The 24,749-nt window shown below is 42.9% G+C and overlaps 1 long non-coding RNA gene across 1 annotated transcript in view; it reads right to left on the bottom strand.

Moving 5' to 3' along the window:
- Positions 1 to 2,409: 2,409 nt before the first annotated feature.
- LOC119803215 overlaps positions 2,410 to 24,749 on the bottom strand; it is a 101,235-nt gene continuing 78,895 nt past the window's right edge. Inside the window, exons 3-4 of the long non-coding RNA XR_005283616.1 lie at positions 16,380 to 16,518; positions 2,410 to 3,001 (exon numbers count right to left, since the gene is read on the bottom strand). This is a non-coding gene — a long non-coding RNA (uncharacterized LOC119803215). The remainder of the gene's footprint in view (positions 3,002 to 16,379; positions 16,519 to 24,749) is intronic.

The raw sequence follows: 24,749 nt of genomic DNA, 5'->3' as shown, positions 1-24,749 counted from the left end.
CTGAGATGGAAAGCAAAAGCCAATTTACATTTTACTTAAGAAAAGCAAACAGATGGGCCTGTTAATAGCATCCAAGTCGGTGTTACAAAGAGAAAACAAATCTGGAAGCTCCGTCAAGTAAGTTCCAAATCAAAAGCAAACCAATTAGGAGAGGCAAACACAGGCAGCTGTTGCTACTGCCTATCTTGGCCCGTGCAACTCTGGAGCTCCCGGCTCACACAGGGACTGTGGCACACCCAGCACACCCAGCACACCCAGCACACCCAGCACACCAGGGACTGTGGTTACCACTGAGGTGTCCTGCTGGCTTGGTTTTCTAGGCTAGTTTAAGAATGAAAGAGGCAGAAAAATGTCCCACAGGTAGTAATGGAGAAACAGAACAGAAAGAATCAGCAAGTCGAAAAAGGGCATTTATTAGGGGTGAAGACACACACACACACACACACACACACACACACACATGCTGCAGACCCACTACAGAAAAAGATCTTCTCCAAAGCAGAGAGGGGACTCATGAAGCCAAAACTCTAATCTCCTTCACTCTCTTTTCATGGGCAGGTTTTTATTTGTTTGTTTGTTTATTTATTTATTTTTAATCTCCAAAGAGTCTTCCTCCTCCTCTAGTTTAGGTTTGGAAAGTTTGAAGAAAGCTAAGATGGCTGATTGACCTCTGACTGTCACTTAAACAAGTCCTGACTTGGCCTTGAACTTGTTGAGCCAGTTGGGCAGCAGGAGTTCCCTGGCAGGGGGAAAAAACCCACAAGGACTTTGCTTTAAACTGCCATGATTTTGTCTCTGGTCAGGGGGGGTGAGGACAAAGTCTACCATCTTGGGAGCTCACCATCTTTATTAACTAGTGATGGCCCTTCTCCCGGGCTGCCTACCAGAGAGTCTGTCTACATGGCTACAATGCATGTGGCACAGGCTCACGACCCACACATTCCAGAACCTAGGCTCTTAGGCAGACTCAAAGTTCTGCTTGGGTCTACCGCACAAATCTTAAAGGAAAATAAACTCTCTTTGTCTATTTTTTTTTCCATTTGGTTAGAATCATGGGAAACTGGAGGACAGCTAGGTAAAGATGAGTACACACTGGTGAATTCAAATAACTTAGGTTTCTATGATATGATTAACCACATGGAGAGAAACACAAACTCAAGAACCCCATTTGGTGAGTGAGGCAAAAGCAGTCTCTGTCGGTCATTAACCCTGCTGACATAGGTATAGAGTTCAAAGTGTTAGTACCCAGGCACACCTTGTCCCTGCCCCTTGGGAAGCTGGCACAGTCACCTGTCTGTGCAAGGCAAGCAGTTCCTAGTTTGTACTCAGGTGCAAAAGGTCCCTTTAAAAAGACAAGCCCAGCAGTGGGGTGGTGGCACATGCCTTTAATCCCAGCACTCAATTAGCTCCACACTCAGACTCTGTCTGCATGGCGTATTTATTCCTGCCTGCCACTGTAGGGCCATTCCACTTTCATTTTAATAAAAAAAAAAAAAAAGCTTGCCTGAGGATCACAAAAGCAAAACAGCCACACTAGCCAGCTGTAGTGAGGAGGTGAGCAGGCCTGCTTTTCATCCCACCCGGCTCCTGCACAGGCTAGCTTTACACCCGAAATAACAACACACAAACTGTATTCATTGAAACACTGCCTGGCCCATTAGCTCTAGGCTCTTACTGGCTAACTCTCACATCTTGATTAACCCATTTCTATTAATGTGTGTAGCACCACGATATGGTGGCTTACCGGGAAGATTCTAACCTACATCCATCTTGGGCCGGAGCTTCATGACGACTGCCTCATTGCCTTCTACCCAGCATCCTGCTCTGTTTACGCCGCCTACCTAATTTTCTGTCCTATTAAAGGGCTAAGGCAGTTTCCTTATTAACCAATACAAGTAATGCATAGACAGATGACCTTCCTCCATCAGCCAGCCTTATAGAACAGGCAGCAATGTCACACACCTTTAATGCCAGTAGCCACACTAGCCTGCCATAGAAACGAGGCAGTAGTGGTGCACGCCTTTCATCCCAGCACTAGAGGGGAATATAAAACTGGAGGAGACAGCTCAAATGGAGCTTTTGAATGCTGATTAAAACAATTGGGAAGCCATAAACCAAATGGATGGGCCATCTCTAAGTTTCTACTGTCAATCACACCAAGAACAAAGCATTCACTGGTTGGTCAATGTGCAAGATGTCATTTTTTAATTTGCCATGTCCAATAAGATGGTAATATATTACTCAGACGAAGTATATAAAGGTATTTTAGGAAGACAACAACACCTGACTTGGTAAATGGAGAAAAACAACAACAAAACAAAACAAAAACCCTGCCTCTTTTCAGTATGGGTGGGCACGACCCAGTCTGTTGAGAACCTGACTACAACAGAAAGGTGAAGGAAGGGAAAACTGGAACTGGAACATACGACTTTTGCGCATGATGAGGGAACAGAGATAATCTGATGAAAACACACTATTCATGCACGAAATTTCAAACAATAATTTTTCTAAAAAGTCACATGGTATAGCAGAGTCAAGGCTGACCCTGGAAGAACTGCTTGTGTGTCCCCATCTGTAGGGAATGACCCTAGATTATTAGCCTGACTAGCTCACTGCTATTATGAAAACACCTCCCTTGTTCTCAGAAGTGTCTTATCTGGATAATAAATGGCCACCTTGATCAAGAGACACAGGAGTTATATGAAGAGCTCAAGTCAATGGAAGTCATTATGGACCGGCATGCCGATGGCTTGAGACTAACCTGAAGGACCATTGAGGCAGATGCTGCTGGGATATACGAGTGAGCATCACAGAGTGGTTGCCATGGCGGGCAAGCAATAGAGAGCTGGGGAACTGGTCATGGAACACAAGGGAACAGTGGGATGGTTGCCAGCACCTCAAGCTACTCAAGCAGCTTCATAGCCCCATGGGGAAATCCATCTTCTGCCATTGTATAGCTGACACTGATAGAAGAGCCATGGTAAGTTCTTCATGTCGTTACCTTAATGAGAGAGAGAGAGAGAGAGAGAGAGAGAGAGAGAGAGAGAGAGAGAGAGAGAGAGAGAGAGAGAGAACAAATGTTAAAACCAAAACAAAAACCTTAATTCTCATAAACAACCTAAGTGTCCCAAAGTATGACTGTTCCCCCTTACAAAAGGAAAACAAAACCTGCTAAAGACTGAGTCAAAGATTCATATTAAAATGTCTCGTCACTCCGAGTGTTTCATGCAGTTTAGTTTGGGTACATTAACCTGATGCTGTCTTTCCCAACTTTAACTGCGTACGGCTGCTCTCTAGCTAAAGGGACAAAGAAATAAAAATGAGATAGAGGGTTCATTTCATAAAAGGAAAGAGATATTGCATAATGCGACTCTGTGGGATTGAAATGATCTTCGAAAGAGCTATGAAAGAGAGAAGGAAATATTAGAGGAGGGAAATGGGAGGAGGGAAAAAACTCAGTTGTCTTTCAACATCCAATTTCCACCAACATAAAACAATCACATTTATTTATCACCTAATGAAAAATGACACTTGACTTAAGTCCACATTAAGATGGCCACAAATTGCTAAGAGGCATGGTACATCATCTAGTCTGCTGTAACTTCTTCAGGAAGATTACAAAAAAAAAATGAAAGGGATAGAGAAAAATAAAACCATCAGAGAAATATGGGACTGGGGCAGGATGTTAAAAATCGAGGCTAAAGGTTTAATCTTTATACTGGAGTCTCTGCAGTTTTAGTCCTTACAAGGCGCCATCACCCAAGAGCTCCTTACAGTGCAGCGTCCTAGGCTCCGCCCCAGCCTTATTGAGTCAGAGCTCTAATTTGAGCAGGTCCTCAGGGACCCACATGAATTTTAAAGTTCCAGGAGCCACATTTCAGCATGTGATTGCTTTCCATGCCTAATGAGCCCACGTTCTCTGTAGGAGAAAATTCAGAGCTTAGCTTCAGATAGACTCATATTTCAACATCGCTGTTAAACTGCTTATGTGACCATGAGCAAAAGACTGCATCTTCATGAGTCCCGATGTTCGCATCTGAAGAACGGCAGGCGTAAGACCCATCTTCCAGGCTAGTTTGGGTTGTAGAATAATGCACATCGATGCTCGCTTTGTTCACTTATTCACAAATGCCAGTTCAGATACTTTCTGCTACTAAGCTTGGTGGCCTCGTCTATTTTTCTAAACTTAGTAAAATGTGTGACTGAACATTACCAAGAGGTGACACCCTAAGGTATATTTCCTCAAGACAACAAGGCAATTTAGAAACTTGCCTGGCAAGCTGTTCTTTTCCATTTCTATATTTTCTCACGCTGAAGTTGGTGGTTGAGAAAAGCACCACCTATACGCAAAGGCAGATACATTATGCACAGATAAAGGACAGCTCTCGCTGGTATTAAACTAACGTAAACTGAGAATTTCCTATTGGCCTGCATTATGGTATAGTACAAATATAACATTATTACCAACTACAACTATTAATAGCTATCTCATAGAGCTGCTATAGGGCGGAATAACAGGCTTTTCCTTCATGTCACCAAGAAGGAAAATAAGTTCAGAAAACAAGATGCTTTGTTGATGATCCCATGTAGTTAAGTAGCACACACGTCCTTTGGTCTTTTCACTAATAACATTGCTCTTAAAGGTGGCACCAGAGAATTACTTCTTGATAATTCTACTTTTTTCTCTCTCTCTCTAGGCAGGGTTGAGTTATGTGGGCCTCTGTGGATTCTTTTTTCAAGGTACATGATGACCCCAGAGCCACTATGCCAAAAGTTAAAAGCATGCAAAAGCAAGTTGACCTTACCCTAGGATCTGGCTTAGGTTGCTATCTTTTCCTCCTTGAAACAAACACAATCTTAGGAATCTCAAGCTTTTGGCCACTTTGACCCTTTTCGCACTTCTCTGCTTCGACTCACTTCCTGCCCACCAGGTCTGTGGTCTTCTCTTTCTGTTTAATCAGAACTTGCTCAACTGTAAACAACATAAATGCAGATTAAATGACAAAGAGGATTGAGAAGTCGATGAACAAAACTGGTTTCAAAACTAGCTGGATCTCCAGACCTGGTACCATTATAGAACTAGCTGTCTCTTGAACATGCTCTCCATATTAACAGATTCAGAAGAAAACAGATATTGATATTTCGGAAATGTACGAGGTCTATCTGCTCCAGGCCATGTCAAAGAGCTGGCACTGTGCCTCACTAGGCTGACCAGGGTCAACTGACCATCCTGAAGCAGAGGGATGAAAAGCTGCAGATAGAATAGCTCTGAGTATTCAGCCATCCTAGTGGCCCAGGGAAGGATCTGGGACCTACTCCCTCTGTACGATTGGAAAAAGGGATGGTTGTTCCGGGCAAGATCAGGGTAGCACCGACAAGAAAGGACTAGAAGCTAGACAGACACTTAAGGGACTGACTTACAGAGATTCAGTCAGAGACATAGTGCCCTGTTTTCCACCTTCCATCCAGACTTCCGGCCTGTGGGAACTGAAATTCTTTTTTTTTTTTTTTTTTTTTTTTTTTTTTTTTTTTTTTTTGGTTTTTTGAGACAAGGTTTCTCTGTGGCTTTGGAGCCTGTCCTGGAACTAGCTCTTGTAGACCAGGCTGGTCTCGAACTCACAGAGATCCGCCTGCCTCTGCCTCCCGAGTGCTGGGATTAAAGGCGTGCGCCACCACCGCCCGGCTCAAGGGAACTGAAATTCTTTAATGGTGAAGGTTTTCCTTAAATTCCTGGAGCCTTGGTGACAGCTGTATGAGCGTCCACTGAGATACTGCCACTATAGGACACACGGGAAGGGTTTTGAAAGGCAGGACTTGGCCGGAATGCAGAGACTCTAGAATCATTTAAGTATGGAAGAAGTTGATGATGTTCTGTGAAATCTATTAAATATTATGCTGTGACTTTGTCAGTTCTAAGAGGGTTAGGGAAAAAGAGTATGGGGCTTGAAGTAAGGACTGCTGTCAAAAGAACAGGCCATCTAGACATGACTTAAAAAAGGAGAAATAGAAGATAAACTTTGAGACTGGGAGTCCATTTCCTATTACTGGAACAAAGTTCCTGAGCCTAGGCAATTTAGAGAATAGAGATTCATTTAAGTCACAGTTTTGAAGGCCAGGAAGCATGGTGCTGGCAGTCACTCACTACCAGGAAACAATTTCATTAGGTACCAATGACAGGAGACAGCCAGTAAGCCAATGAACTCTTATTGTTGTTGTTGATGCTTTAATGAACCTATTTCTACAGTAACCCCTTAATCCTTGAATAGATTAATTCGTTCATAATAACAGAGCCTTTATAATTCAATAACCCTCTTAAAAGACCCACCTCCAAATTCCATCAGTATATGAATTTGGGAACTGAGATTCCAATGATATGTGGAGGACACATGTCAACAATAGGAAGGATCTTGCCTACTTTTATAAGTGACTAGTTTTAAATTGTATGCTTATATATAGATACATTTTTACTGACGCTCAAACTAAGTTTATTTATATCAGACAGTAAAATGTCTATCTAAGTATACTATTACTGAAAAACATGGTGTGATTGGAAGTGGGGAAAACCTCTCATATCTTATCAGAGAATATTTTACCAAATGCTTGAAAAAGTAGAAGTATCAGGTGTTGTGTTAGGACACTGAAATTCTAGAAATATTTGTGAAATGAAAATAACTCATTCATCCATAGATAGTTCTGTCTTTTCTCCCAGATGTGAAAATTATTGTTCACATTTCAATTCTTTGCTATATAATATCCTATTTATATCATGAAGAAAGTTTTGCAAGCTTATTAGGGAAAGAGGAACCAAAAGTGGCCAAAGAGAGTTAAAAAGTGACACTTGAGGTTATAGGGTTAAAATCCTTAAAGACATTCAAAAAGTCCTTCCTGGTACATCCCATTGATTAATGTCCAATTAATTAATTAATTAATTAAATTGTTTCTGAGAGGTCTTTACCCACACCCAACTATTCTTACTTTTATTTTTTTCTTCAGTAAAATAAACATATTTTTACACACTTATTGTTTAACTGGTTCAACTATTCCCCATGGAAATACAAGCTCCAAGAGTAGTTCTCTGTGGGCAGACTTTTCTTTTGGGGGCTCCAGCTCACCAAGAATGACATGGAGGCTTATTATTAATTATGGAAGCTCAGCCGATAGCTTAGGCTAGTTTCTGGCTAGCTCTTAAAACTTAAATGAACCCATTTCTATTCATCTATTGCTGCCCTAAGGTTCACTGACCTCATCTATGCACTGCTCATCCTGCTCCTTCCATGTCTGCCCGGCAGCTCCGCCTTTCTTCTTCCCAGTATTCTCTCTGTCCCCAAAATACTACCTAGCTATTGGCTGCTTAGCTTTTTATTAAACCAACCACAGAGACATATCTTCATACAGTGTATAGGAATATTCCACAACAGGTGCCCATTGTATTTACCACTGTATTCCTTCCTTCTTGGCAGTGCTTGGTGTTGGCAGCACATCATTGAGATGCTGCTGTGGAAGGGGCATTCAAGTAGTCATGATAGCCACAAACAACAGTTTAAAATGAAAAATATTATCAGTCTTCTACCCTAATTTAATTTATAATTTAACTAATAATTAATTATAACCATTGTCATCATTGCCGTCACTGTGGTCAAGATGTGGGCTTTCTTTGTAATTCAGGCTGACATGGAACTTGCTTGTGACCCAAACTGCCTTTGAATGCACTATCCTCCTGAATTCTGGGATCAGTGTGTACCAACAGTCTTGGCTACAGTCTTTTCCTTCTTTCTTTTAGTTTTTTTCCTTGAATTTTAAGGTTTATTTTTTTTTTTAAAAAAAAAAAAAAGAGAGACCAGTGGGAATTTTTGTAAGTTTCTCAACCTACAAAGCTCTGATTCATTGTTTACTGTGACCTTGAACACCAAGTGTCTTTGTGTGGGAAGAGTGTCTCTTCCTCCAGTGGCTAGCTCACTGTTGGCCAGCTCTTTAGATACACTTATTTATTTAATTTTTAAAGATCTATCTATCTTCATTATACATATATGAATGTTTTTCCTGAATGCATGTATGTATACTACGCATTCATGTCTGATGACCATAAAGGTCATACATGAGTATCCAAAGGTTGTGAACGCCTCTTTAGAATGTAGTATTAGATACTGTGTCATTGAGCACAAAGGTTAATAAAGCTGACTTTGGGGTTTTCAATGCTGAATTCACCAGAAGTTGGGCAAGTTATCTTTTGAAATCTTTATTTTCCATCTGAAAAAAAATTGAGAAATGGCAAAAATTATGTCACCAGACTTCTAAGATCCAATGAAATAAATCAAAACTAACCATCACCTCTACCAGCAACAAAACTCTTCATGAATCTGTTATAATTGGGCCCAACATAAAATAAGAAATTGATAAATATTTATCAACATTACCTTACGATTTATTCTAGATTTTAAGGCAACAGTTAAAAATTGCAACTTTCTGTTTGTTGGTAACTTAAAACAAATTTGATAGTTTTCCTGTTTAAACATTCCAAATGGCTGTACTTAGTCTTATTCTTTGCATGAGTTAAGGTACATGAAAATCAAAATTTTGTGAAACATTATAGGCGAGCAGAAATTAAAACAATATTTCCCACAAGAAGACAAAAACGCATTATGCATTTACCAACTTGGTGTGTGTGCATGTGCGTGCGCGTGTGTTGTATGCATTTGTAAACAACACAGCTAATTGGCTCTGTAGACCAACTGTCATGATTAATAAGACTTAAGTTTTCTAAAGAAAATGTCATAATAAGACTTCTATTCGTATTTATCTTTTATTAGGGATGAAAAGAGAGAATGCCACAGAACAGGCAAGAAATGATAAGACTGAGTGATGAAAATTCATTCACAATGATTGCTTTCGAGAGCAATTTCTCCTGGGTAATTCTCAGCCTGAACTATGGCTCTCCAAAGTGCTAGCTAATGTAAATGAGAACACTAAAAGTGAATTACCATGACCTGACCACACTCGCTCAGAAATGCCTGGAAAATCGATTTGAAGCGTTTGGGAAAAAATTCAAAAGGAGAGATGGCTTTTTGTTTTGCTTTTGTTATCCCAGTTAATGGCCTACAAAACACTTCTTCCTTGACTACCAGTCAGCAAGCTCATGAGAACGTTCAGCGAGGGAAAAGAAATTATTAAGCTCACGTGGGCGAAGAAGGAACCCACCTGAGCTGTTAGGACTCAGAGTCTGAGCAAAAACTCTCTGAATGGTCTTGGCAAACGTCTAAAATTATTTTGGAAATTTTTTTTTATCTTAGAGAAAACTAGATAGTGTTCCATGGGTGGGTACACAGGAATCTAAAATGTATTCATTTCTGAAATCTTTCTAGTAGATGTATATGGCACTCCACAGCTTTGTTAGAAAAACCAAAGAGTGTCATGAAGTGAGAAAAAGATTAATGGGATTCTAAAAGGCCACCTCTCACAACCCCATACAAACATTTTTTAGAATATTCACACTGTATGGATGGTATTGATTTTGTTGGGAATGGAACCCAGGGCTTTGTGCATGCTCGTTCTCCCTCTACCACTGAACTACATACATGCACAGACCCAGGGGGGCTTGTATTCTTGCTTTCTGTCTAGCTACATTGTGCCTACTATAAAAACACTGGTACAAGAAGGATTAGCCCCATCGTTCTGCCTGGCTATGCTTAGCCAGTCAATTAGTGTATTGGCGATTTGTCTGGATCCCGTGACACACGGTCTGACAAGAGCCACTGAGAAAAGAAAGAGTCTGCTTTAGCTCACACTGCAGGGATGTTGCCCATGGCTGTGAGGATGTCATGGTAGCAGTCACGTCAAGCACCTGATCACATGGTATCCTCAGTTGGGAAACAGAAAGAAATGAATACTTAGCTTACTTTGTCCAGTACTACAGCTTGCAGAATGGACCTGGCCACCGTAGACCAGTCTTCCCACCTCAAGAAACCCAACCCCCAACTCATAGGCATGCGCAGAAGTTTGTCTCCTAAGTGACTCTAGACACCACCCAGTTGACAGTTGCTGTAAACATGATTGGTGTACGGATTTGTCACTCATGGTGCTATGAACAGGACTGAAGTCCGAGTAGAACTCAGAAGAGAAGACACATGGCATTTTTAGAAGCATGTCCAGGTAATGCCATGCAGGAAGAGTGGAGCACAAAGCTTTGCATGAGCAGCAGACTAATCTGTGCAGGCAGACTCACTTATCTGGAATAAGGAAAGTTAAGAGAGAGAGAAGGAGGGGAGGGAGCAGGATCGTCCTTGTCATCTACTAAAGCCGAAGGAAGGAGAAGCAGCCAAGGAAATGGAAGTCCCCTTGGCTGTAGATAATTGGGTCAAGGGGGAAAAAAGCAGAAGAGGTGTTGCTTTTGAGACAGAAGGGAATCATGAAGAATAATCTAGAAAGCATTGACTCACCAGGGCTTGGTGTTAGCAGGCATTTGGAGGGAGCTTCCATTTGAAATCAGGCCCCAGACCTTGCTCAAATGCTTAACAAAGCAACTAGTCTATGAGGTGACTCAGAACGACTTGAGAAGCTTGCTGTTCTACTCAAACGTTTGCCTACATCTTTCTCATCTCTTACATCATGAAGGGATTTTACAAATGATGTTTTGTTTTTTTTTTTGTAAGGCAAGAAATTGGCCTAGGAGCAGCTGTTTGAGCTCCCTGTGCTCTGCAGTGGGACTATGTGTTGGGCAGAACCACTACGGCATGCAACCTTCAAGACAGCCCACGTGAGTGCCTTAGTATCTTATCCTACCCTCCTCTCTTGCCCCATTTCCATTGTGAGGGACGTCACCATGGGCTTTCCTTCATAAAAGCTCTTTCCAGAAAACTTGGAAATATGCCTTCCACCTCTGATTGTCTTCCTACCCCAGATCAGAGGTCCTGCCGGAGAAAGCAGATGCAGCTTCCAAGTTTCTGACCTCACAGAGCCAGAAACGTACAATTGTCAGAGCTACCATGTGTTGGCCACAGAGGATGTAACAGGCACAGCCCTTTTATCTCAGTAGGGAGAGTGATGATATCAGCAGGGCTTGCCCTTCTTGCTTAGGTGCTGTCCACATGATTGAAAGGATGAAGGTGTCACTGTTAAGTTGCATCCAGTAAATCAGTGTAGAGAGCAAAAGCCCTGAAGAACAAAATCAAGGGTGCTAAAACATTTTCATATAAAGCACAGTGACACCAGAAAAACAGAGCCACACCATCAATGCATGATGGAGAAACACTGTCAGTCCAACCCAGTGGACAAGAGCATAGGTTCCACATCTGGATTATGGGGTTCAAGCTTTTGCCTTACTGCTCCCCAGCTATGCAGCTTTCAGTGGTTCCCTAAACTCCCTGCGGTTCAACTTTCTCATCTGTAGAAAAGGATTGAATAATCAACCATCATCGGATAGTTGGCCACTTGCCGTTATTTCAGAGGACTAATGGCCTCTTCTGCCTTCCTCAGATAAACACACACACATGCACACAACATGCACGTACACACATGCACACACAAGAGAAAGAGAAAGAGAGAATTAAAGCTATAATAAATCTTTTTTTAAAAATTTTAAACGATGTTTTTCCCCAATCAAATTTTATGTTCATGCTCACTAGAGAATTCAAGCCCTCGGATATTAACTGGCCCGCACAAAACCAAAAATCTTCTTTTCTTCTGCCGAGTCCTGTGTCTAGATCAGTATCTGGTACAGAATATGTCAACTCAAACATCCTTCTGAAGAGTGTAACTACTGTGTTGGTAGTTACAAGAGAGTTCTGCACAAGCAAAAATCCTAACAGAGCTATCACCTCCAAGGAATTACTTTTCTTTAAGAAAACAGTGAAGTGGAATGGTACCATGCCAACACTGCGTTCTTCTCTCTGTCCCCGTATCTCTCTGCATCTGTATCTCCTTGTCTCGGTCTTTCTCTGTCTCTGTCTCCATTTCCCTCTGTCTTTCTCTTTCTATTCTCTGTTCTCTGTCTGTCTGTCTCTGTGTGTCTCCTTCCGCACATGCGTGCACTCAATGAATGTCCTTTTCTGGTTAAGAGTTGCAGCGGGGACGTAAAGCTCAGCATTGCGGGCCTGCCGTCCCCTCTCGTCTCTCGTTATCTCCACAGTTTCCTATGCCAACCTTTCAGTCCGGTCACGTTGGCATTTCACTGCCCTTTATGTGTGTGACTAGGAAACCAGGGAAAGAAAAGGAAACGCAAGTGAGCAAGCCATCCTCTGTGCAGCAGCCTGAGGGTGGTGGTCAGCTGTTCTCACCCTCCAATCTCAGCAGGACCCCGGCAGCCATGCCTATGTTCATCCTGGGTTCCATGCATGTGACAGGCCTGCAATTCCATTCTCCTCCATGTTTCTAACAGTCCCTCGCGCTCAGCCAGATAGAATCGATGCCTTCAATTCTGATGTATGACATCTGGAGCCCAAGTGGGTCTGAGTCTCTCCCAGCCATAATATCAAACATCAAAGAATGAATGCTCCCTAAATCTCCCTCTGAGAACTCAGTTTCTCATCAAATACTAGGAAACCAGGAAGTGACTGTTCAGCTCTCCAAAGAGCTGAAAAGAGTCAGTCACTTAGCAACTTAAATAATCTTTAAAAAAAAAAAAAACCCTCAAAGCCCCAAATATTAAATCACCTGTGTGGGATTGATGGAGTGACTGATTTGCTGACAGTTACTTGTAATATCTGCAGACATGGGGGAAATACTTCTAATGAGGTACAATCTTTATTCCTCTGGGATTCTAAATTTACTCATATACTAAAAGAAAAATATTCATTTATAGTGGGGGAAAATAGGATTAGTACTTTAGCTCAATAAGCAACCAGAAGTTCTTTCTTTAAATCTTGGCATTTAATCGATCAGAACTTGGTTTGGGGAAATGCGTTCCTCTGAAGCCATTCCTTGCCTATAGGATTGGCCTTCAAAAATCTGAAGTGCAGAAGAAAATTCACAACTTAGATTTTTAATCCAACATTCCTTCATGATAAAAGTCCTAGAGAATGTAGTGATACGGGGAGCATATTGCAACATAACAAAGGCAATCAATATGTAATAAGCCCACAGACAATATCATGCTGATGCTAAGTTGATGTCCTTCTATATGCTGTGAATAGGTGTTGCTTTTATTGGTTGATGAACAACACTCCATTGGCATGTGGCAGGGCAGAATATAGCTAGGTAGGAAACCCAAGCAGATACAGAGGGAGAAAGAAGGCAGAGTCAGAGAGACACCAGCAGCTGCCGGGGAAGCAAGATGAGAGGTAACAAGCCACAAACCTCATGGTAAAATATAGAATAACAAAAATGGTTGTAAGAGCTAGTTAATAATAAGCTTGGGTTGATAGGACAAGCAGATTGTAATTAATAGTAAGCCTCGGAGAGGTTTTTCAGGAACTGGCGAGCAGGAGAGAACCCTCCAGTTACACTAAGTGGAGAAAAGCTCAAAGCATTTCCTCTAACATTAGAAACACAAGGATGCCCACTCTCTCCGTTTCTATTCAACACAGCCCTTGAAGTCTTTGTTAGAGCATAAAGCCAGTGAAGAAGATCAAGGGCATACAGAGAGGAAAGGGAGGAATCGAAGCACCTTTATTTCAGATGATATGACTCGATACATAATCGTCCCGAAAGGCTCTGTGAGGAAACTTCTACAGCTGATGGACACTTTCAACAATGTAGCAGGGTACCAAACGAACACACACCAGCCATTATTCCTTTCTACATACCAACAATAAACATACTGAGAATGAAATAAAGGAAGCAATCCTAACTATGATGTTATAAAAGAAAAAAATCTTGGAATAAATTTAATCAAGGAAGTAAAAGACTTGTATCATAAAAACTTTAACTCATTAAAGAAAGAAATTGAAATGGGTATCAGAAGATGCAAAGACTTCCCATGCTTATGGATGGGTAGGATTAATGCTGCAAAATAACCAACCATCCTACCATAATCAGTCTATGGATTCAATACAATCCCCATCAGTAATTTTAAATTTTATATGGAAACAGATTGGCCCAATTCACAGCCCAAAGGTAGGCCATCAATGAAGATAGTTTTTCTACAGGAGAGTTTCTTATTGACTCTCAGCCTACCCAGCTCCAAATTCAATAATTATGAGCATGCATGAGTATTCTAGGAATACTGGAATAGACTTATGGAATCAAGGTTGTCCTGAGCCAGGGGGCTCAGTCTTGACCCCAGCTGTCCTGACTATACACCCAGCAATGTCTGTCCTGAGGTTGCAGACTGGTCTTCCATGAAGTCTTATGAGAAACAGAATTAGAATCTTCTGTTACTACTGTATGCTTGTTGGTTTCTTACATGCCAGCTCACTGAGTGGACCCATTTATATGAGAAAACTCCAATTGTGCTGACATACAACCACCCATAACACACCAAACCAAACAATTCATCACGGCTTTCTGTTCCTACCCATGCCACACCTCTGCATTCAAGGGACGCCCCCCCTCTACTGCATTTTGCTTGTCACCCTCATTAAGACGGTCCCTTCTGTAGTATGGCTCATTCTCATGACCTTTCCCCTGTCTTCTCCACTAGACTGAACTGATTTGGGCCACCGCTGATGACCAAGAGTTGATGTCACCATGTTAAGGCTTTGCTCTCAGTGATTGCATCATGAGTTTCTGGCCCTTGGCATTTGGTGTGGACTATGATGCATTGCCGTTTGCCCTGCCTTTGCTTTGACTGCCTCCTCCATCCCAAACACATGCTTTACATAGCCTATTTTGAAGCTGCTTGATACACACTTGAAAATTAATGAACATTTTTTAAATTGTCTTCTGAAATGTTTCTTCTATACATTATACCTGACTTTGGAGTTGGGGATAATATTTCCAGGTTAATATAAGCTTCTTCAATTTTGAGAAATTCATGGAAATACCAGTGGTCCAATAAGAATAGACGGTGTCATTCTGTAGGCTTTGATGATTGGCTTGATGAGGATTTAGAGTTGCTAAGAGAACATGCCCCTAGAGATGTCTCTGAGGGCATTTCCAAGGAGGATTGAGTGAGTAGGAAAAGGCTGCCCTCCATGTGGTTAACTTTGAACGAATAACTGACCCAGATACAGAAAGGTCAGAGGTGAAAGTTGTGTGCGCCCGGCTCCCTTCTCCTCCCAGAACAAATGCGACTATTGTTGTTGCCCTTGCTTCTCCAGCCTTCCCATGGCAACTGCACACCAGAAATTCTCCAGCTTCCACCATTGGGTTAGGGCAGCTAAGGCGTCTGGCTTCGTGGACCAAGCAGCTGCAAGGTTTTGTGTCCCTCTGGCGAGCTGATGGCCATTGTTCAGTTACCCAAATCCTACCATATAAGCCAATCTAAGAAATTCTTTCTACATGCACACGCACACGCACACACTGTATTGATTCCTTCCCTCCAAAGAACCCTGCCTAATTCAGGCTAGAAAACACTTAAGCCCACTTTATCTTATGTAGTTCAGGCTTCCATACTAAATTACCACAAATGCTGGAACTAGGAAGTTCAAGATGAAGGCTGTCACGTACAGCCACTGTAGCCTTGTATGGGGGTAGGAGATGGGGAAAGAGGAGGAGGAGGGCCAGATCACTCTCTTCCTCTAAGGACAGTAACCCTACCATGAATGTCTTATTCCCATAACCTCATCTAAACTTAATTATCTCCAAACTGCAAATGCCATCACTCTGGGGCCTGTGTCTTCAACACATGAATCTTGAAAAGATACAAGCGTTTGGTCCGTTCTGTGGGACTCCAGGGAATGTGTTGGCTGCCCTTCATTTCACGCAGCTGCAACATGAGTGGGCAGGGCTCTTGCCAAGTCTGATTCATTTCCTATCTCTGACCCTATCTCTCAAGTCCTCTGCTATCGGGTCATTATATAATTTAAACTTACTCAGTTCCCAGAAAAAGATCTGCTGTCATGGTCAGCTTTCAGTAAGCAATGTAAGCCACTATTTAATAAAAAAAAAAAAAAAAGAAAAGAAAAAATGAGTCAAGCCATCAGTGGCCAACAAAACTGGACTAGGTCATTGTTCTAATGTTGTGGTGAAATCCAAGGTCAGTATTTATATATATTCCCTCCGTGATGGCCTGCTTGATTTGGCATCTTCACACAGCAATCAACTAAAAACAAATAAATGTTGGTAATCCTTTCTCTTCCCATCAGTCCAGCTTGGTAGATGTTATCATTCCTCATTATTTCTGAACCTATTAAACTAAACAAGAAGTAACGCTTCAGGGAAGTGTCGCCAGAGAGGGGACTTCTGGAGAGGCCTTACTTCTGTTTCTGAGATCTACCGATGACTGATAATGTTTTATTTTTGAAATGACCTCATTTGCAAGAGGGACGTCCCCCTGTGCTTCTTACCTTTTAAGTTCTGTTTTTAATGGCTACAGGTTCAGTGGGGACAGGGTTGGCATTCTCTATGATGGTGATTGCCAGTTGTGGCCATTCTGTATTCATCAGGGTGGTTCCTACAAACTCCTCGAGCTGCCAGGCAGAAGAACTGACCCAATAGGAAGAGAGAATGAGAATGTTAGGATCTTGTTCTGTCCTCTGATACAAATGTACTGTCTAGCAATGTGCATTATTCACATACATCCAGATTCCCGGCTTCCCAATACATGCAAGTTGACTAATTTACATCATTTAAAAGTCAGTCCACCTGAGTACATAAGTGAGTGGTATCCCTCTTGCAGGGGGCCATGTCTTGGTAAATGAGATAATACTTATGAAATGCATGTTGCACACTCAGGGCAATAGCTCCCTCGGGGACATCCATTGTTATTACATCTCAAATCATGTCTGACTTCTACATTTCTAGTTGGATTGGAAAATGGATGCAAAGCCTTCTTGACATAGGGGTAAGAGACATTTCATTCTTTATCCAAAGGCATTAGGCGAGTCTCTCCTTGAAGCTTTCAAGGGTAGAATATTCCATTTGGGCAAACTTTCCATTAAGAGATTCTCCATTTCCCAGAAGAACTTTTTCTTCGGTCACTAAAGACACATTCAAGAATTCCTGGAAGTCTGGAAGGCAAGTAGTCCCTGTGACACCATGAACTTCAGACACAGAGTCTAGAGGCCCCTGAGTTGGGTTTGACCTAAAAGCCTCCTCCCTGAAGTCTAGGTTTCATGGTAGCAGAAGACATCAGACACGTTTCCAAAGAAAGGGAGCAACCAATGGTCCTACCACGCTATGACACCTGTGAACCACAATGCTCATCATGACATGATGACCCTAAAGGTGTAGTGAGGGACATGCATACCGTCAAGGTAACTGACAGCTCTCTAACTGGACTTAAGGAATGCTCAACAGAAGGGAGATCATGCCTTGTTCCAGAAACTAAGTCAACTACCCAGGGTTAGTGAAGCTATGGGTCTTAAAAGAGAACACACAACCACCACTTTACTAAACCAGCACAATCACTAACTATATTTTAAATATTTGTCCTTATACCCATAGATAGTGTAGTTCTTGCCCGTCATCAAAGAAACTTCTCTTTGCAACAGACAAGAGTACATCACAGAAAACCCCAACAGATGAAAAGGCAGAGCTGTGCAACCCTATCCCAATGATGCATCCAGAACACAAGTCCTGCACCAAAGGCGCTGGGATCATTTTAAAAGAGGGGGAAGGGAAAGATTTAAGAACCAGAGGAACGGGAGTTTGTTATGACGTGTTTGTCTCTCAGATATGTCAGAAGCTACACCCATAAAATCTAACTAACATGTCAATCTAAAAGTGAGCTGAACAAGGATGACCCAAGAGACACGCTGACAGGGAGAGAGGAAAAGCTCTACCCTAGACAAAGAACTACAGGCAACCCAGGAAGGCAAGGGTGGGAGAAACAGTCTTCCCAGGGAAGAGCACACCAATTTGTTATCCAATACTAACTGTTCAGTCCTAAAACATAGATGAGGAGTGACATTATATAGACTGATAGAACTGTATTTATGTAACTAGAAATAATGTATGTACATATATAGATAAATATATGTAACAAAGAAAAAAGAGATCATAAATTTGAACAAGAGTAAGCAGGGAGTACATGGGAAGATTTCAAAATAGGAAAGGGAAGAAATAATGATGTAATTATAATATTATTTTTAAAAGGATTCCTGTAAATCTTTGTGATAACCAGAGTACAAGTTTTGCAACAAAATGCCTTGGGTAATTTACTAATCTCTGAGCCTCAATTTTCTTGATTATAAGAAAGGAGTTAAGACTTACCCTAAAGAGTGGTGACAAATTTAAAGAGAGAGAGAAAGAGAGAGAGAGAGAGAGAGAGAGAGAGAGAGAGAGAGAAATGAGCTGAGTCTGTATGATTGGTTTAACACAGGAAATGAAGAAGGATGTACTAAGCATTATTTTTTGCACTGTTATTTCTCTATATATTCTCTCCAAGTTCACATGTCAAAGCCTTCAAATCCAAATGTGATGATCCTAGTCATTGCAGGAAGACCTTGGGGGGGGGAGGGGATAATCAGGTTTAAACGAGGTTACTAAGGAAGAGAATTAATAATAATGCCTTCATTTTGAAAAAAAAGAAGCATCTTCCGTCTATCTGCTCCTCTGCCCTCCTCCTCTCCCCACTTCTCTGTCACATGTCACTCTGTACCTGTGGGCAGGAGTGACAGCAGAACTGGACAGGGAGGCCTCACCAAGAAACCAACCACACTAGCACCCTGCTCTGGAACTACACCCTACAGAGATTTGGGGTTTAAACCACCCAGTCCAAGGCATCTTGTTAGAGTAGCCGAACCAATAAGCATTTCTCTCCCTACACAGTTCTCAAGGCACATTTTCGTAGTGTTTGGGGTCGTGCAGAACTAATGGGCAATTCCCTTCCAGGAGACGACAGCAGAGTCGCGATGAACTGGCGTCATCCACGGGAAGCTTTGGGTCCAGCAAGACACAGTCTGGCAGAAAGCCGAGAGCCTTTCTTAGCAGGCATTAACAAAGACCTGATTCTTACGGTTAAGATGAACATAAGCCAGAAGGAAGAAGACCTGTTGGAAGGCATTTGGAAGCGGGGTGCTGATGGGAGTATGTCGGGGTGGAAAGCAGCCATTACGATCCTCTCATGCCGTGGATGTAAAAGAGAGAAAGGACAGAAACACCAATTCACCTGTGAAGAATCTGCTGCTATTTAATGTGGTTTTTTTTTTAAATTTTCGTTTTTGTTTTTGATCTTTGGGTAAGTCAACTGGCTTGCTTATAAGTTGCAAGAACTAGACATAGATGCTTAAGAAAGGGTCTGACTGTAGATGTCACGGGCCTCTAGCTCATTCTCACCGAAGGCAAAGCAGGACCCATCTGGATTAAGCAAATGCCGCCAAGGTCAGGCACAGCTGACTGCTCTCACCTCCTCTGGAGCCCTTCTCGTGACACATGCCTCTGTTTTGAGAGCGAGGTAAGGGTTGTGTAACTGGATTCTTGAATAAGGTCAGTTATAAATGTAGCAGTCACCTTCTCTTCCGCGATTTAGAAAATGCTAGCCCGCACTAGCTATCAGAAGACACAGGCTGAAAGAGAAGGGTGATATATATTTTTTTTCACCTGTCAAAAATCCAAAGGAGGGTATAAAATCTACAGTAAGGTCAAAGGATTAGTCTCCATAAGACACAGACTGTTCGTGAGCTGCATTTGAAACTCTGGCTTCTCAATAAAGGGATAATGGCAGAGGAGAGTAAAATCCCTAACTGTATGCTTTTTACATGGGAGTGTTGAGCTCAGCGTACAGGGCATCAGATCATAGAAGTGATCGAAGACGGGTCCACTGTTTATTGACATCATAAACAATGAAGCCAAACAACAGGTATTAAACTTTCCTTGACCCCCAAAGTGTTTATTTGGCCAACTACATTTGGGATTTGAACTCAGATCAAACTGAGCTTAGAGCCAAGAGCTCCAAAAGCCAAAGAATTTCCCAATTGTGTTCCGAGCCCTGGAAGTTAGTACTGTAGTCTCCACAAACAGGAACTATGTACAGGGCTGGAGAAAGGCCAGCAGCTCAAACGTGCCTGGCATCACAGCTCCTAGGTCATCTACTGTATGTAAGCAGAGCAGTCATAGCAGGTGAACACTATGGGAAGCTATGTTTGGGTGGACAAGTCCACAAGCATCCGTGTGGATGACTTGAAGCACACCTTCAACGCTCCTGAAGGGTGAAACGGGGGAGAAGGAAGTCTATCTCACAAGCCTATTAAACAGGAAACATTCCTACATCTCTCAGTGTTTATCATGCACGCCAGAGTGAAGACTCAGAGGGCAGACAAGACACAGTTGTGTGTCAGGATGCCCACGGCGGACTCCCACACGGCCCATTTTCCTCCAGGCTAGCTGACCTTCAGGCCCTGACTGCAGGTCAGAAGGTGATGCTAGGTGTCTTCCTGGCTCTGGTGGCTTCCATATCTCTTTGGAGCCAATGGCCCCACGATTAGGGCTTTTTACTTCTCCCCATCTCCAGATGCAGAATACCTTGGCACTTGCCCCTCTCCCAAAGTTTCTGCAAGGGTCAATTTCCTGCCTCTATCCCTCCAACCCCAGTACATTCTCTTAATCAGTTTAAAATTTCTCAAGTTTTTCTTACAGACCATATTTTATCTGATTTCACAGGCATTTCTTTTAGACTATATCTTTTCTCTCCAAACATCAGGGAGCCACACGGATTCTGATACTTTGCCATAATTTCTAACTCCAAACAACTGTGCGACTCATACAGGAGCTTTTAAACACTGGTGAGTGGGAAGCTGGGCTGTATAGGTGTTATTCATTCTGCCTCTCATTCATTATTCATAAGTTACTTACTGAATGCCTTCTAGGGCTTGGTATTTTAAAATCTCAGGGGGTATATACATCTACACAAAGTAATTCCAGTTCTGTAGAAATTCAATCTCAGGGAAGAGCACCATAAAGCTTTTGGCATTCTGTGCTGTCAGGGTTACAGTAAGTAGGGGCTCTCAGCATTAGCTACATGGTGGAGTCAATTGGACACTCTAAATATAGGTCCCCCAGCCCAGCTGAGACTAAGGGAATGAAAACCTCTGCACAGGGCCTGTGCACTGCTTGGATGGTTTATTAAACTCATACCCGCCAGGTTTAAGGGTCCCCTGGATAGAGGGAATCTTGGGTATTTGGGGATCCTAAAGGAGAGGTTCCTACCCTGATTAATAAGGTATCTAAGGATCCTGAGGGAAAATGATCTCTGAGCCCGATCTTAACAAATGACTCTCCCAGTGAAGATGTGGGAAGCGAATTCCAAACACTAAGGGCTGAGGTGAGCTCGTAGGATATCATAGGATGGCAGGTCAAGTTGAGAGCTCTGAGGCAGGTGGAATTCACAAGTCTAGTGAATGGGAGTCACAGAAGAATTGATACCTGGGAAGTGATACGACTCATTTGTGTACACCTGAAGTACTAAGACATCACCTAGGGGGGCAAATTTTATTTCCATCACAGCCTCCCTTTTTACTGAAATCTTTAAAATTGCTGGTACTCGCTGGGTTTCAGCACCATGAGTGAACCTTTACCTCCTCCTTGCCTGAGCCCTGGAACATCTGTTTTCTCACTTGAGTGAAGAGGGCCCCTTGTTCTTCTCAGCTGATAGTGGAGAAATGGCTTCACACGGGCTCTCATCATATGTGCGGATGAGCAGGGCCAGACACTGAGATGTTTTCATTTTCGAAACCATCTTGTGACTCATGCCGTGTTGTCAACCTGGGCAGGGGAAACCCAAGGACCAGAGTTGCTGATATAATAGAATTGTTTTTTCCCCCATGGGAAGGAGCTTGAACATTGCAGAAGCTGGAATGTGTGTACGCATCTCCCCCTGCCTTTCAGGGTGTGAACCCTTGCGAACACAAGCCGCAATCTGGGGCTGCCGTGGTTTGTGTCCTGCTGCCACTACTGGGTGTTTCTCTGAGTTTTGATACTGGCTTTTCTCTGAAGACGCGCGTTCAGTTTCATCACGACTTTACAGAGATAAATGAGGCAGGGAGGGGGAAGCAAAGGTAAGGGAAAGAACCAACTAGATTTGATGTACAGTTTTAACCGTGAAAGGCTAAGTTCAGGATTTGAGAGGTATGCCTCCCCTCCCCCGTCAGAAATAGGTTCTCTATATATAATTTTCAAAGTTTCCCAGGAGGGAAATTAGCGATATTTGCAGCTCATCATTTCTAGTCCTATTTATGACTGGGGAAGCAATTGAAAGATAAGAAAAACATGCAAAACATGCGAATGTATTTGTATGTGTGTAGGTAGACACATCCACATTCAGGAAAACGATACCACACACACATACGCACACACGCACACACACGCACACGCGCGCGCGCGCACGCGCACACACACACACACACACACACACACACACTCGTGCAAACGCACGCGCGCGCGCGCGCGCGCGCACACACACACGCACACATGGCTTCACAGTTAAGTATGTCTTAACAGAGAAAACGAGTTCGTGGTGCTCCCAGTTTCAACATGGTCTTTTGTTCACGTAAGTTACTCTGAGTGAGCGACACACATATATCAAGTTGCACTGAGGTCTGTCAGAATGACTGGTTGTTCTTGTTCTTCGTTCCCAGGGCTAATTATTATTTTAGCACCCTTTGATATGCTAAGCGAGGCCACTGTAAGATGTCGCATGGGTTTGTTAGTCACCGGCATCGTCTCATACACATACTTTTAAATTTTTTTGCTGCTTCCAAGGCGTCAGTAAATGATTGTATCTGTGCATCTGAGTAACATCATAAACAGCTTCCTACACGATTTTCCTAGGAAATAGAGACCCAATTGGCACAATAATGGTGGGAATGTGGTATCAGTATGTACGGTGTCCAGCCCTTCCTTCCTGTCATATGCCTGCAGACGCCTGGTGGGTAAATATAAGTAAATTACCCAACCTCCCTGTGCCTCAGGTGCCTTATCTGTAGCATGGAGCAATTAGGATGGGCATCTCAAGCTCCTACTTCTAGAATATAAAGCAGGCTGCTCCAAGGAAGGAAGGAAGTCATGGGATGTGTCCTACCCATTCTATACTGTGAATGCAATATCTTTCTATTCATAAGTCGTTTATTGATGACCCGTAACTAAACCTAATACCTGTGCCCAGAATCTTCTGAAGCAATCCGTGAGTAACAACCCATTTCAAGTTTAGACTGACTAAACTGAGGTCTGGCCTGCTGTCTTACAGTCTAACAGACAGAAAGATACAAAATTGTTCTGTTGGAGTCTGACAGCTGTGAGATGGGAGAGCCAGGGTTCACATGCCACAAATCTGGTCTGGCTCCTGGCATCTGCTCTGCTATATCCTGGGGAGGGGTCATGCACTGGATATTGAGACAGCTGCAGCCAGAATCCTAACATTCTGCCCTCCGAGAGTACACTGAGAATCAACTCTGAGAAGACCCTGAAAACCTAGCAAGCCTTCACCATAGGCCTAGCATGGGCAAAGGGGTTTGAAGTCTTCTTAGGAACATCAGGAAATGTCAACCACCCTTAGCCCTCTGTGAAAATTCCTACCACCCCCCAATAAAGTGGAGTAGGGGTGCTAAGGGCAAGGAGAACCCCTCAGACCATCAATCTCTGCTGATGACAACTTTAAAACTAGCTTTACACAGTCACAGCCCCACCCACCAATCAGAGGTCACCATTCCCCCAAGCACTGAGTGTGGCCAGGAGTGCTCATGTGTAGATTCCTTTATTGATAAAATTTTCAGGTTTTTCTTTGTTCTCTTGACATACAAGCAGACACCCCTGTGTGTGTGTGTGTGTGTGTGTGTGTGTGTGTGTGTGTGTGTGTGTTCTGGATTGTAATTCTGCTGTTTAACCTCAAATAAAATTCCTTTATTGCTTGATTTCAGCAATTGCTTAAATTGCTGTCCTCTCCTCTCTCCTCTCCTCCTCCTTCCTTCCCTTAAGGCAGCTCTAAACAATAGCCACAAGCTGCCTATGTAGCTCAGGCTGGTCCTGATCACATGGTCCTCTTGGGTCAGCCTCCAAGTCTGGGTTGACTGCAGTGTTGCCCAGGGGGCATTTCTGTAGTTTCAATCTGCCCTCTATAGGCCACATGAACACCCTTAAAGCAGAAAGACCTGTCACCAAGCTTCTGGTTCTTTCCCACTGTTCTTGCTACGCCGGTCCGCTGGTTCCAGGCCCCTGACCACCTCTGTACACTCATCCGTCTGTCCCTTTCACAAATGTCCTTTCAGTGGGTTGTCAGGCAAATACCTGACAGTTGGCACTCTGAGAACTCCTTCAAAATGCCACACATGGCAAAGCAAATGATTTAACACGCTCTGAGACTGCTTCCAACCCCAAACCTGCGGGAGTAGAAGCAAACCCCACTCCTTTATGCCACAGAACCATCTTTCCTAAGGGTGGGGCCTTGTGCCCTGTCCCGTTTCTCATATGTATATTGTGACTTCTGCTTTTGCAAAACAGGACGTTGCTTAACCAGGTCCTTATGGGAGGAAACAGAGCTCAGTGAGCAGAACAATGATTTGAAAGTCCTGGGTTCTATTTTCAGCTGCGCTGTTGACTGGCTGTGCATTCAGCCCTAGGAAGGTCAAAAGCAGAGTGGCCTTGTGCTGTTGGCTTTCTCTGTACGCACAGCTCTGGGTGGAAAACAGATCAGGCAGCTGCCACTCAGCCTTGAGGAGCTTTGGAGAAGAGATGTTTAGCCAGGCTTTGTTTTTGTTGTTCCGAGCAAAAGTACAGAACGAACT

The sequence above is a fragment of the Arvicola amphibius genome, chromosome 17 (assembly GCF_903992535.2).
Source record: "Arvicola amphibius chromosome 17, mArvAmp1.2, whole genome shotgun sequence".
Taxonomy (NCBI): Eukaryota; Metazoa; Chordata; class Mammalia; order Rodentia; family Cricetidae; genus Arvicola; species Arvicola amphibius.
This window is presented reverse-complemented; position numbering and strand designations above follow the sequence as displayed.